Raw genomic sequence first — 10,774 nt, 5'->3', positions numbered from 1 at the left:
CACAGATAGAGAGAGTAGAGAGGAGGAGGGGGCTGGATGTTTAGAAGTAGTGATGGGAGGGGCCCGGGGATGGTGTGACAGAGTGGAGAGAGACACGGAGAGCAGAGGAAGAAAAGACCCGGAGAGGGTCTCCAAACGTAGATGGAAACAGGAAGGAGGTGATCAGCGGGAGAAGGAGGGGGGAGGAGGAGAGAGGGGAGGAGGGGGAGGACCCTTGGAGTCGACTGGCATTGAAAATGTTGATTACATGCAGGAAGGGAGCACGTTTAGTTGGCAAGGCTGTCACAGAGACAGTATAGGGACACCAACAAGTGGCAGATAGATGGGGAAGAGAAAATAAGTGTAACTCTTTATTTAGAGTTGTGTTTTAGGAAAGACTTTAAGTGTCTGTAGTTTTACTCATGTGTCTCTGCAGGAGTTTTGGATTATTTGGGGGTTTTGTGAGTTTTAAAGGAACAATGTGAAACTTTTACACTTTCAAACAGTGTTTGCAAAGCTGATCTAATCATACACTGACTTTCAACAGGGAGAATGAGGGCTGTACCTTTACCACAGAGAGTCCAACCTTGCAGAGCGGATGGATTGTCCAGATTCCGTGTTACGAGGCGCATCCATTTCGCAATTCTTCAAGCTGCTATGTTGTTCCTGGTCAGAGAATGATCGGACCAATCAGCATCATTTGAGGAGTTGGTACTCAGCCTTGGGGTCGGGATCCCTGGGGGGTCACGGGACACTGAGAGGGGGTCTCCAGTTGCCCTAAAAAACTAAGAATATTTTTGAAATTACACTGTTGCCACTTTACATCAATTTTTTCAAAAGTTTTACCTTGTCATCATTTTTTCCCTCCAATTTTAACACATTTTTACCATTCCACACCTATTTTTGTCCATTTCAAACTCTTTCCACACTTTTTTCTGCCTGTTTTTGCCACTTCAGCTCAATGTTGCCTCTGTTGACCCATTATTGCTACTATTAACCCCTTTAAACCACTTTTTACGCCCAGTTTTTCCCATTTTAACCCCACTTTACCATTGGATACAAGGGCATAGCTAGGGATTTTGGGGGCCCCACAAAGAATATTACACAGACCCCCCCTTAACTGGCTAGCCAAGCAACAAATGTTGCGTCAGTTTTACAAATATATAAGCATTTTAATGTATTTTTGCACCATAATTTTCTCATTTATGAGCAATATTTTTACTATGGTTATATTAAATTTACTTTCTTTGTTGGACTACACCATCTGGGCCCCCTGGCAGTTTGATTTATTCTATTTGGTACAATTTAGGTCTGTTGACTGATTAATTAAGTTGCTTTTGATTCAATAATGACACCTATGACTAAGAAAATATACATATAAACACTCTTTTCATTGCAGGCTTCTCAAGGGCCCGGGTAGTCAGTACCCCTTTCCCCCCTGTGCTACGCCCATGATTGGATTGGTTAACCGATTTTTGCCAGTATCTGCCTATTTTTTTCTTTCTTAGTTAACCAATTTTTGCCGATTTAAAGCAATTTCAGCCACATTTTAACTCCTTTTTACCACTATTTACCCTGAACGGGTTAAAATGAAGGTTCTGGAGTGGTCTTGTCAAAGTCCAGACTTAAAGCTGATTGAGATGCTGATGCATGACCTTAAACAGGTTGTTCATGCTGGAAAACCCTCCAATGTGGCTGAATTAAGGAGGTTCTGCAAGGAAGAGTGGGACAACATTCCTCCACAGTGATGAGAACAACCAGTTAGGTTAGAGGTTTAGGGGGTGATGACTTTTCCACATAGGGCCAGGTGGGTTTGGATGGCTTTATCCCCTTTATAAATTAAATCATAATGAAAAGTGCCCTTGGTATTTACTCAGGTTATCTTTGACTAATATTAGAATTAGTTCGATGATCTGGAACATTCTAGCGTGAAGTTCTTTCAGATCTGGCTTAATTCAGTGATTCTGTTCCCTGGACGGATGGTAGAAAAACGAAGGCGAGCCTCATATCAGTCTTTAAATGAAAAAACACTACCTCTGCTCTAGCACTAAAACACACACACTCACACACACTCTCACTCCTGCCCTCAGACTTTAATCACATGAAGGATGCTTCCGGTTTTTTCATCCGTTGAGTTAAAATGTTTTTCCAAAAAAACACCTGAGTCCACGCTGTGAGTTTTGATGATGTCCTGTCATTAAAACTATTTCCCATGAAGCAATTTCTGATTTGACATCATGTCAGTGTACCGATCAGAGAGAAGCACTCAGCCCGTAAAAACAGCTGTTTGTCCACAGCTGCTGGTCACAGATGGTGCCAGCCCAGTTGTAGACATGTAACTGTGTCAGCTATACAGTGACGGTTATCATGATGTCTGTCTGACAGGAGGAGGAGAGTTCATGAGCGGGGGACCAAACAGCATCACAGTGGAGTTATGCATGGTTATATGGGGGCGCTTCAACCTGCTGATGGTGTGCACTGATTTACTCCACTGTCCAGCTCAGTGATACTCAACGTGTGGCTCTGGAGCCACATGTGGCTCTTTTATATCTTAATTTAAATATTATTTCACCGGAAAACCTTAAAAAAGGGAAACTTTTTTTGCCATTCTCACCATTTATGCCACTTTTCACCCATTTAAGCTAACTTCTGCCATTAAATACCCCTTTTTCTTATTTTTTAGCCATTCTGCAACTTCTTTTTGCCACTTTCTTTTCCCATTTTTGCCCTTTTTCACATTGTTTTTGGCACTTCTTGCCAATTTAAGCGACCTTTTGCCATTGAATATCCTTATTTTTTCTATTTTTGGCCCATTTTTGCACTTTCTTTTTGCCACTTTTCCACCATTTTTCCACTTTTTTCCCATTTTTGCCCCTTTTTTAACAATTTTTTGCCACTTTTTGCCCATTTAAACTACCTTTCACCATTAAATACCACTTGTTTCCTTTTTCCCAGGTTTTTGCCTCTTCCTTTTGCCACTTTTTGCCCATTTAAACTAGCTTTTGCCATTACATACAACTTGTTTCCTATTTTTTTGCCCATTTTTGCCACTTTTGACTTCTTTTTTGCCACTCATTTTTGTCACTTCTCACCTATTTTTGCTTCTTTCGGACTATTTTTCCACCTTTTCTCCCATTTTCACCCCTTTCACCCATTTTTGATGCTTTTTGACTACTTATGCCACCTTTAACTTATTTTTATTATTACTTCAAGCCGTTTTTGCCACTTTTCAACATTTTGGCTCTTTGGTTGAGCAGGGTTGAGTAACACTGCTGCAGCTACAACCCTTAGATGTTCCAAACTTTAAATGATTTTTTAAATCAACCATGATCAATATAATTTGGCTTTTTTGACCAGAAAAATGCTGTTTAATTGTCTTGCTGGATAATAAATCTTCCTCCAAACCATAGTTCTCTTGCAGACTGAATTAGATTGTCCTCCAGGATTTGACTATATTTTGCTGCCTTCATTTACCCTCAGCCTTTACAAGCCTTCCAGGGCTGACTGCTTAGAAACATCCCCACAGCATGATGCTGCCACCACCATGCTACACAGTGGGGATGGTGTGTTTGTGGCGATGTCAGTGTTTGGTGTCTTGTCTGATGGCCAAAAAGCTCCAAAGAATTTTCGCCCACATGCCTTTTGGTGAACTCTAGTCCAGATTGAACCTGAGTTTTCTCCTCTCCACTCTCCCATAAAGCTCTGACTGGTGAAGAACCCGGCCAGCAGTTGTTGTCTGCAGAGTCTCTCCATCTCAGCTGCTGAAGCTGGGAACTCCTTCAGAGTAGTCATAGGAGTCTTGGTGGCCTCTCTCACTAGTCTCCTTCTTGCACGCTCACTCAGTTTGTGAGGACGGTCTGATCTAGACAGATTTATCTGCTATAGTCCTTCATTTCTTCATGATGGATTTACATGAACTCTGGGGGATGTTCAGAATGGGGATGTTCAAATGTTTTAGTATCCATCCTCTGACTTGGACTTCTCAGTAACATTTTCTCTGAGTTTCTTGGAGTGTTCTTTTGTCTTCATGGTGTAATGGTAGCCAGGAACACTGATGAACCAGTGACTGGACTCACTTGTTTGAGCTCATGTTGAGCTTCAAAGCAGGAACAAACATGTTTACAGAATGACAGCATTCCTATATTTGTGGTGTAACTTTGAGCCGGTGTCACACCAGATTATTTCACTGCTCCTGATGCATCAGAGCCTAAAACTGCAATCAACAAGTCAGTGTTAATTTTGGCAGGTATTTCTTATTTGACTTTGTGTTTGGATCAAAATGACTCTTAGATTAGTCATTTTTGACCTTTATAGTTTAAATCGAGGAAAACAAAAACTTTACTCCAGTTTTAGTCAATAAAAAGTCCTTATATTTAAGTCTTTACTTTGAGTTGGTACATTTATTATTTTTGACTTACTTTAATCAGCCAAACTGTAAAATAAATATACATCTTAAACACTATTATTAATGCACTATCAATACTGTAACTTTTATAAAATCAGAGGTGTCAAAAGTATTCACACTGATTACTCAGGTAGAAGTATAGGTACTAGGGTTTAAAGAGACTTCTGTAGAAGTTGAAATATCAAATCAAGTTTTTTACTCAAGTAAAAGTATAAAAGTACTGGTTTCAAAACTGCTTAAAGTATAAAAGTAAAAGTAATGTAAGGGGGAAAATGCCATTAAGGACAAAAGTTTACACCACAGGGGCCTATAGTGCACTACTCCACCCCCCCAAAAAACATTTTTCTAAAGGCCATAACAACTATAATGTTATATTAAGATTAGTGCTGTCAAACGATTAACATTTTTAATCAGATTAATCACAGGGTTGCTGTGGATTAATTTTGATTAATCATGATTAAATATCATTCATTTTAAATCTATATTAATCGCATTTCATTTTGCATTTGGGATATATGCCAGGGCTATTCAACTACAAATTCAACTGGACCGAACTTTTGTTCCATCTTTTTTTTTTTTTTTCGTACTCAAATTTCCCATCAAGAGGGCCGACGTGCTGTTTAGCGTCTTCCATATCGAGTTGGTTGGTCACTACCGGATCAACGGCCCATTTGCGAATGCGCAGCGGCGTGCTTGACGGTAACCCTACTTGGACAAACTGCCCAAAATGCGTTGCCAGAGACATTATAGGGATTTGGAGTCATTGTGCGCTGTAGATGGGTTAATTGCGTTAAAATTTTTAATCAGATTAATCATGATGATGGATTAATCCACATTAACTTGTTAATTTTGACAGCCCTAATTAAAATGTTAATGTTGAAAAATTTGGGATGTACCACATTTATGCCCTTTGAAAATAAATGCATTTTAGTACAATGTAAATACATTCAAGAACATGTATGTGTGCTAGCAACCTCCTCACTGGTGATTGGTTGGGACATTTCACTCCAGTCTCTGCCACGTACATCTTCATACTAGGCTACATACGTCTGCTATTTCCTTGCTGGACTGTGACGTGATTTTTGTTGTGCGCAGGTGCGATGGATCACGTACAAACCAACAGGGTGTCAGAATGGTATTATGTTTATACTTCTCATCCAACCACAATCAAATTCACTCTATCAGGATGACGTGATTTATCTGGATAGATTTTTGTTTGTTTTTTTGTGTGTTTTTTTGAACGATGACAGGCCAGAATGAAAACAAGCTGAAATGAAATAGGAGTAACAAGGCTGTTTTTAAAATGTAAGGAGTAGAAGTAAAAAGTCGACTGAAAAATAATTTTTCCGGTAAAATATAGATACCCAAAATTTCTACTTAAGTAAGGAAACAAAGTATTTGTACTTAGTTACTTGACACCTCTGTCTAAAATTCACTGATGAAAATACTGATGTACCTAAAACATACAGTGGAGGGAGTTTTAATGTTCACTAGCACTAATATTTTAATCAGATGTTAGTAGTTTAGCTGAAATGACTGCAAACTTGTAAACAATGGCATTGAAGAGCTTAGCTTGGATTAGTTTGATCAGAATGGGACATTTCTACGTTGAATTAGTGCAAAGAATCACACTGAAAGTGATGGAAAAACTTTTTTTTGTCTTCTCCTGACTTCAGTTAGCATTAAATTTACCAACTGGCTCCACTGAAAGTTAACAATGATAATGTCGGCCTGTCAAGCCTGCATTTGTAGTGGTGAACACCAAATATGTAAAGTGTTTTGTTGCTATCATTGAACTGTAATGAATGTGAGACAAAACATTTGTCCAATCATAGTCTAAGTTTTTCAGGAAGGTTCTGTTCTTCCCAGAAACTGTCTAAGGTCTGTTGCTCAGATGGATTTAAATTCTAACGGTCTATCTGCTGTGTCAGCTGCAGAATCCAATACAAAAATCACATTTTTCCCTCATATTCAAGGCACATCTTACTACTGTAATTCTGTAATTGGCGGTCTGTCTGTGTTGATTTGCACGCCACACTGTCTCTCCGATTGTCTTTGATTCCTCCCAGAAGACTTCTTGGGTAAACTGGTTTAAAACCGGTGCCCTAAAAAAAATCATAAATATGTACAGATTTGAAATAAAATCATGAACTGTCAAAATTCTGGGACTTCCACTATGTTATGAGGTGTCTGCGTAATGTTGTTGCATCTTAGTGCCAACAGAGGGCACCAGAGTTATGTGCAAAATGTGGGTGATTCCCAGAACTGAGAAAGCTGGCGCAGGACTGTGACTCTGGTGATTCGTTGACAGTAGAGAGGTCATTTGATCCGTGGCACAAATGAAGACAGGATACAGCGGAGGAACGACTGACTTTTGAAAGGCGGCAAACAGAGATGGTGTGGATTTACATGGCATGAAAGAAGCTGGTAAATGAAACTTAGCAGTAGGGTCGGTGAATAAAGTCAGCGTCACACGGTCAAACCCCAGCTGGACATTAGAAAACGCTATAAATACGGTGGAGAAAATCATCGAGCCAAATATCGCAGGTTTGCCGATAAAATTGTCCCAACTGTGGAAAAGTGTGACACATAAAAAGAGCCTGCAGAGGCTAAATGAGGGATAAAGACAATAAAAACAGTTTAAGGGGTAGACACAGAAGTATGAAAAGAGAGCTAATTTCATTATACAGGGGAGATAGTGAGAATGAGGATTTTTTACTTTGTAAAACATTAACACCTCATTCCTGATGAAGGGGAGATTCACAGGCAGACTGGATATCCGAGATTCCCGTAAGAATGAACGGTCTTCCGGTTTACTCACCTCTGTAAACACATTAATGTAAATCACTGTTCTCCTTCAGTCCAGGGCTCTTGTTTGCTCATGCATCATGTGAATTTGTTTTGTATTTGTCTTCATTTTTCCGACTTCATTCTTTAATTCCCGGAATGTCTGAAATGATGATTATTTAAGGTCCTTATTAATAAAAGCAGCTGGGACCCGGCCACAGACGTATTTACTTTGCTCCGTCTGACAATGCTACTGAGAGATGGAAAATATTTTCCCAAACGGCTGCAGATGGGCTGCACGTTTTAGACATTCAGATAGAATTAAAACTTCTTTTCTGCAGCCCAAACTCCAACCATGAGTCACCGTCCTGGGGTCAGCCTGACCTTTGGTCCGAATCACTCAAAAGTTCATCTGCACTCAAATCAGCTCAGAGAAATTTAGCAAACATCGGTTCAATCAGCAGTCAGGACTCGGACGTGTCTGTGACAACAAAGAGACAAAGAACATTTAAAGCCTTGATGAGAAAATGACTCATAGATGAAATGAAACTTCCTTTACATTCAATATGAAAATCCCACCTTTGAGCCAGTGTGGGAATAATCTGTTTAATTTCTTCCTCATCTCTTCAATTTCATTTCTGTGACATCAGCAGAGTCCACTCTGACTCAAGCATGAACTGAACTACAAGGTCAAAGGTCACTGGGCCTCATAATCAGCCCATGCCTGTAAACATGACACATCCATGATAGAGGAAAAATCTAATTACACTCATAGCACTGATATGAAGGCTGTAGCTGTAAGAAAAGCGCAAGACTGCTGGTTTACGCAACATCCAACATTCCAGAAAAAATGGGGCGCCGTGTAAAATGTGGACACAAACAAAATGCAAGGTTCTGGAAATCTCATAAACCCATATTTGTTTATTATATTAGATGTTTAAACAGAGACATATCATTAAAAATGTTAGTTCACTTTAAATTTGGTGGTAGCAACTCATCTCAAAAAAGTAGGGACAGGACAACAAAAGGCTGGAAAAGTGTTGCTAATGAAAAACAACTGGAGGAGCATTTTACAACTACTTAGATTAAATGTGAACAGGTCAGTGACATGACTGGGTATAAAGGAGCATTTTAGAGAGGCAGAGTCTCTCAGAAGTAAAGATGGGCAGAGGTTCACTAATCTGTGATAAACCGTGACTAAAAATGGGGAACAACTTCAGAAAAATGTTCCTCACTGAAGACTTTGAACCTCCCACCATTCATAGTCCATAATATCATCAAAAGGTTAAGAGAATCTGGAGAAATCTCTGTGAGCAAGGGACAAGGCTGTCCCTTAAAAACACACATAATTCTGTACTGGAAACGGTAAATAGACTTGAGGTTGTGCATTCGACGACTCAAAATGCTTTTATTCTGCAGGTGTCACCTACACCAGGGGTGTCAAACTCAGCCACAGCAGGGGCCTGATTCTGACTTTGGGTCTAACCTGAGGGCCTGACCGTGTCAATATTTAACCATAAAATGTCGACCTTATTTTCAACAGAAATAATTTATGGGGGGAAAAAACTTAGCACCGATTATAAATGATTTTGATATTAAAAAAGTCAACATGGTAAGTCTAAAGGCTCAAAATCTGAGATGAAAAAGTCAAACTTATTGGTTTAAAAGGTAAAAACATGACATTTAAAGACAAAACAATATATTTGAAAGGCAAATATATGTGATAGAAAGTTGATATCATGAGTTTTGATGGTGAAAACGTGAGCTAAAAGTCAAAATCATGAATTTAAAAGGTCAAATATGGGATAAAGTTCCAAATCACAAGTTTTCAAGGTCAAAACAATAAGATACAATTCTTAATCATTAGTTTTAAAGGTCAAACTAAGATTTAAATGTCAAATTTAGGAGTTGAAAATGTCAAAATGTGAGAAAAAAGTCAAAATCATGAGTTTTGAAAGTCAAAATATTGCTCAAAATTGAAAATTGTTGATCTAAAAGGTCAAAATATAAGAGAAAATGTCAAAATTATGAGATTAAAAGGTCAAAATACGGAGATGAAATTTAAAATCATGAGTTTTAATGGTCAAAATGTGAGATAAAATAAAAAATTATGAGTTTAAAAGGTCAAACTTTTACTTAAAATTTAAAATCGTGATTCTAAAAGGTCAAAATATAAATTTATTTTTTACATTCCTGATTTTTAATCAAATTGTTTCTACTCCTTACTATCTATAATTTTTTATGACTCCTCTGGAATATCGTAAATCATCAAGGTTAAGTTTACATCATACTCATTCTGGGTGGGCCGGTTATAATAAAAATATGATATGATCTGGTGGGCCAGGTTTAACTACACCACCAGCCGGAGTTTGACACCCCTGACCTTCTCATTCACACCCATTCACTCACTGATGGCAGAGATTGCTATTGAGGATTGGCCATTAGTATTCGCTAATCTCACTGGTACGCATACATACCCATTTATGCACCACTGGAGCAAACTAGGGGTTAAGTGTCTTGCCCAAGGACACATTGACATGTGTCGAACCCAACACCTTCCAATTGGGAGACAACGGACTCTCCCTACTGAGCCACAGCCACCCCCAAAATCCTTGCATGGGCTCAGGAACACTTCCAGAAATCACTGTCAACACAGTTGGCCGTGCTTTCCACAAGTGACAGCTAAAGCTGGAGGGAAGAAACCAGAAACGCTGCCGTATTCTCTGGACCAAAGCTCATTTAACATGGACTGAGTGCAAATGTAAAACTGTTCTGTGGTCGAATAAATCAATATTTGAAGTTCTTTTTTAAAAACCATGCCGTGTCCTGTGTTCAAAAGAGGAGAGGGAGCATCCAGCTTGTTCTCCTGACTCAGTTCTAAAGCTTGCATCTCTGATCGGCATTAGTGCCGATGGTGTGGGCAGCTCTAACATCTGGAAAGGAACTATCAATCCTGAGAAGTAGAGAGAGGTTTTAGAGCAACATATGCTCCCATCCAGACAATTTCTCCTTCAGCAAGACGATGCTATACCACATACCACATCCATCACAACAGCGTAGCTTCACAGGATAAGAGTCCCGGGAAAACACTGGGAGCATCAAAGAAGACCCAGGACTGCTTGTCAGCTAGAATCCTACATCAGAGAAGAATGGGACAGCATTCCTCTCCCAGAAGGGCAAACATGGCCCTGTCCCAACTTTTTTGAGATGTGCTGCTGACATCAAATTTAAAATGAGCTTATATTTTCATGAAATGGTAAAATGTCTCGGTTTCAACATCCGATATGTTGATGGGCTTATGAGATTTGACAGTCACTAACTTCTGTTTTTATTCACATTTTACACAGCGCCCCAACTTTTTGGAATTGGGGTTGTAAATCATGTCCCCAAGCCGGATGCATGCATGAAAATGTAAACAGAAAGTACATCTACGGCCTACAGAGCAGCTCAGGGAGGATTTTCAGGAAGTCGTTTGTAAAGGGGAAACTGTTGAGAGGTTTTTGAAATCCAACATGTTAAAAAAGCTCGACACTGAGAGCCTGATGAATTTCTCCTCTCTTTAAAAATATAAATAAACTAAATAAAGAAGCTTCAAAAACAGAG

Source organism: Cheilinus undulatus, linkage group 21, assembly GCF_018320785.1.
Source record: "Cheilinus undulatus linkage group 21, ASM1832078v1, whole genome shotgun sequence".
Taxonomy (NCBI): domain Eukaryota; kingdom Metazoa; phylum Chordata; class Actinopteri; order Labriformes; family Labridae; genus Cheilinus; species Cheilinus undulatus.
The sequence above is the reverse complement of the archived record's forward strand: the minus strand, read 5'-3'. Positions refer to the sequence as shown.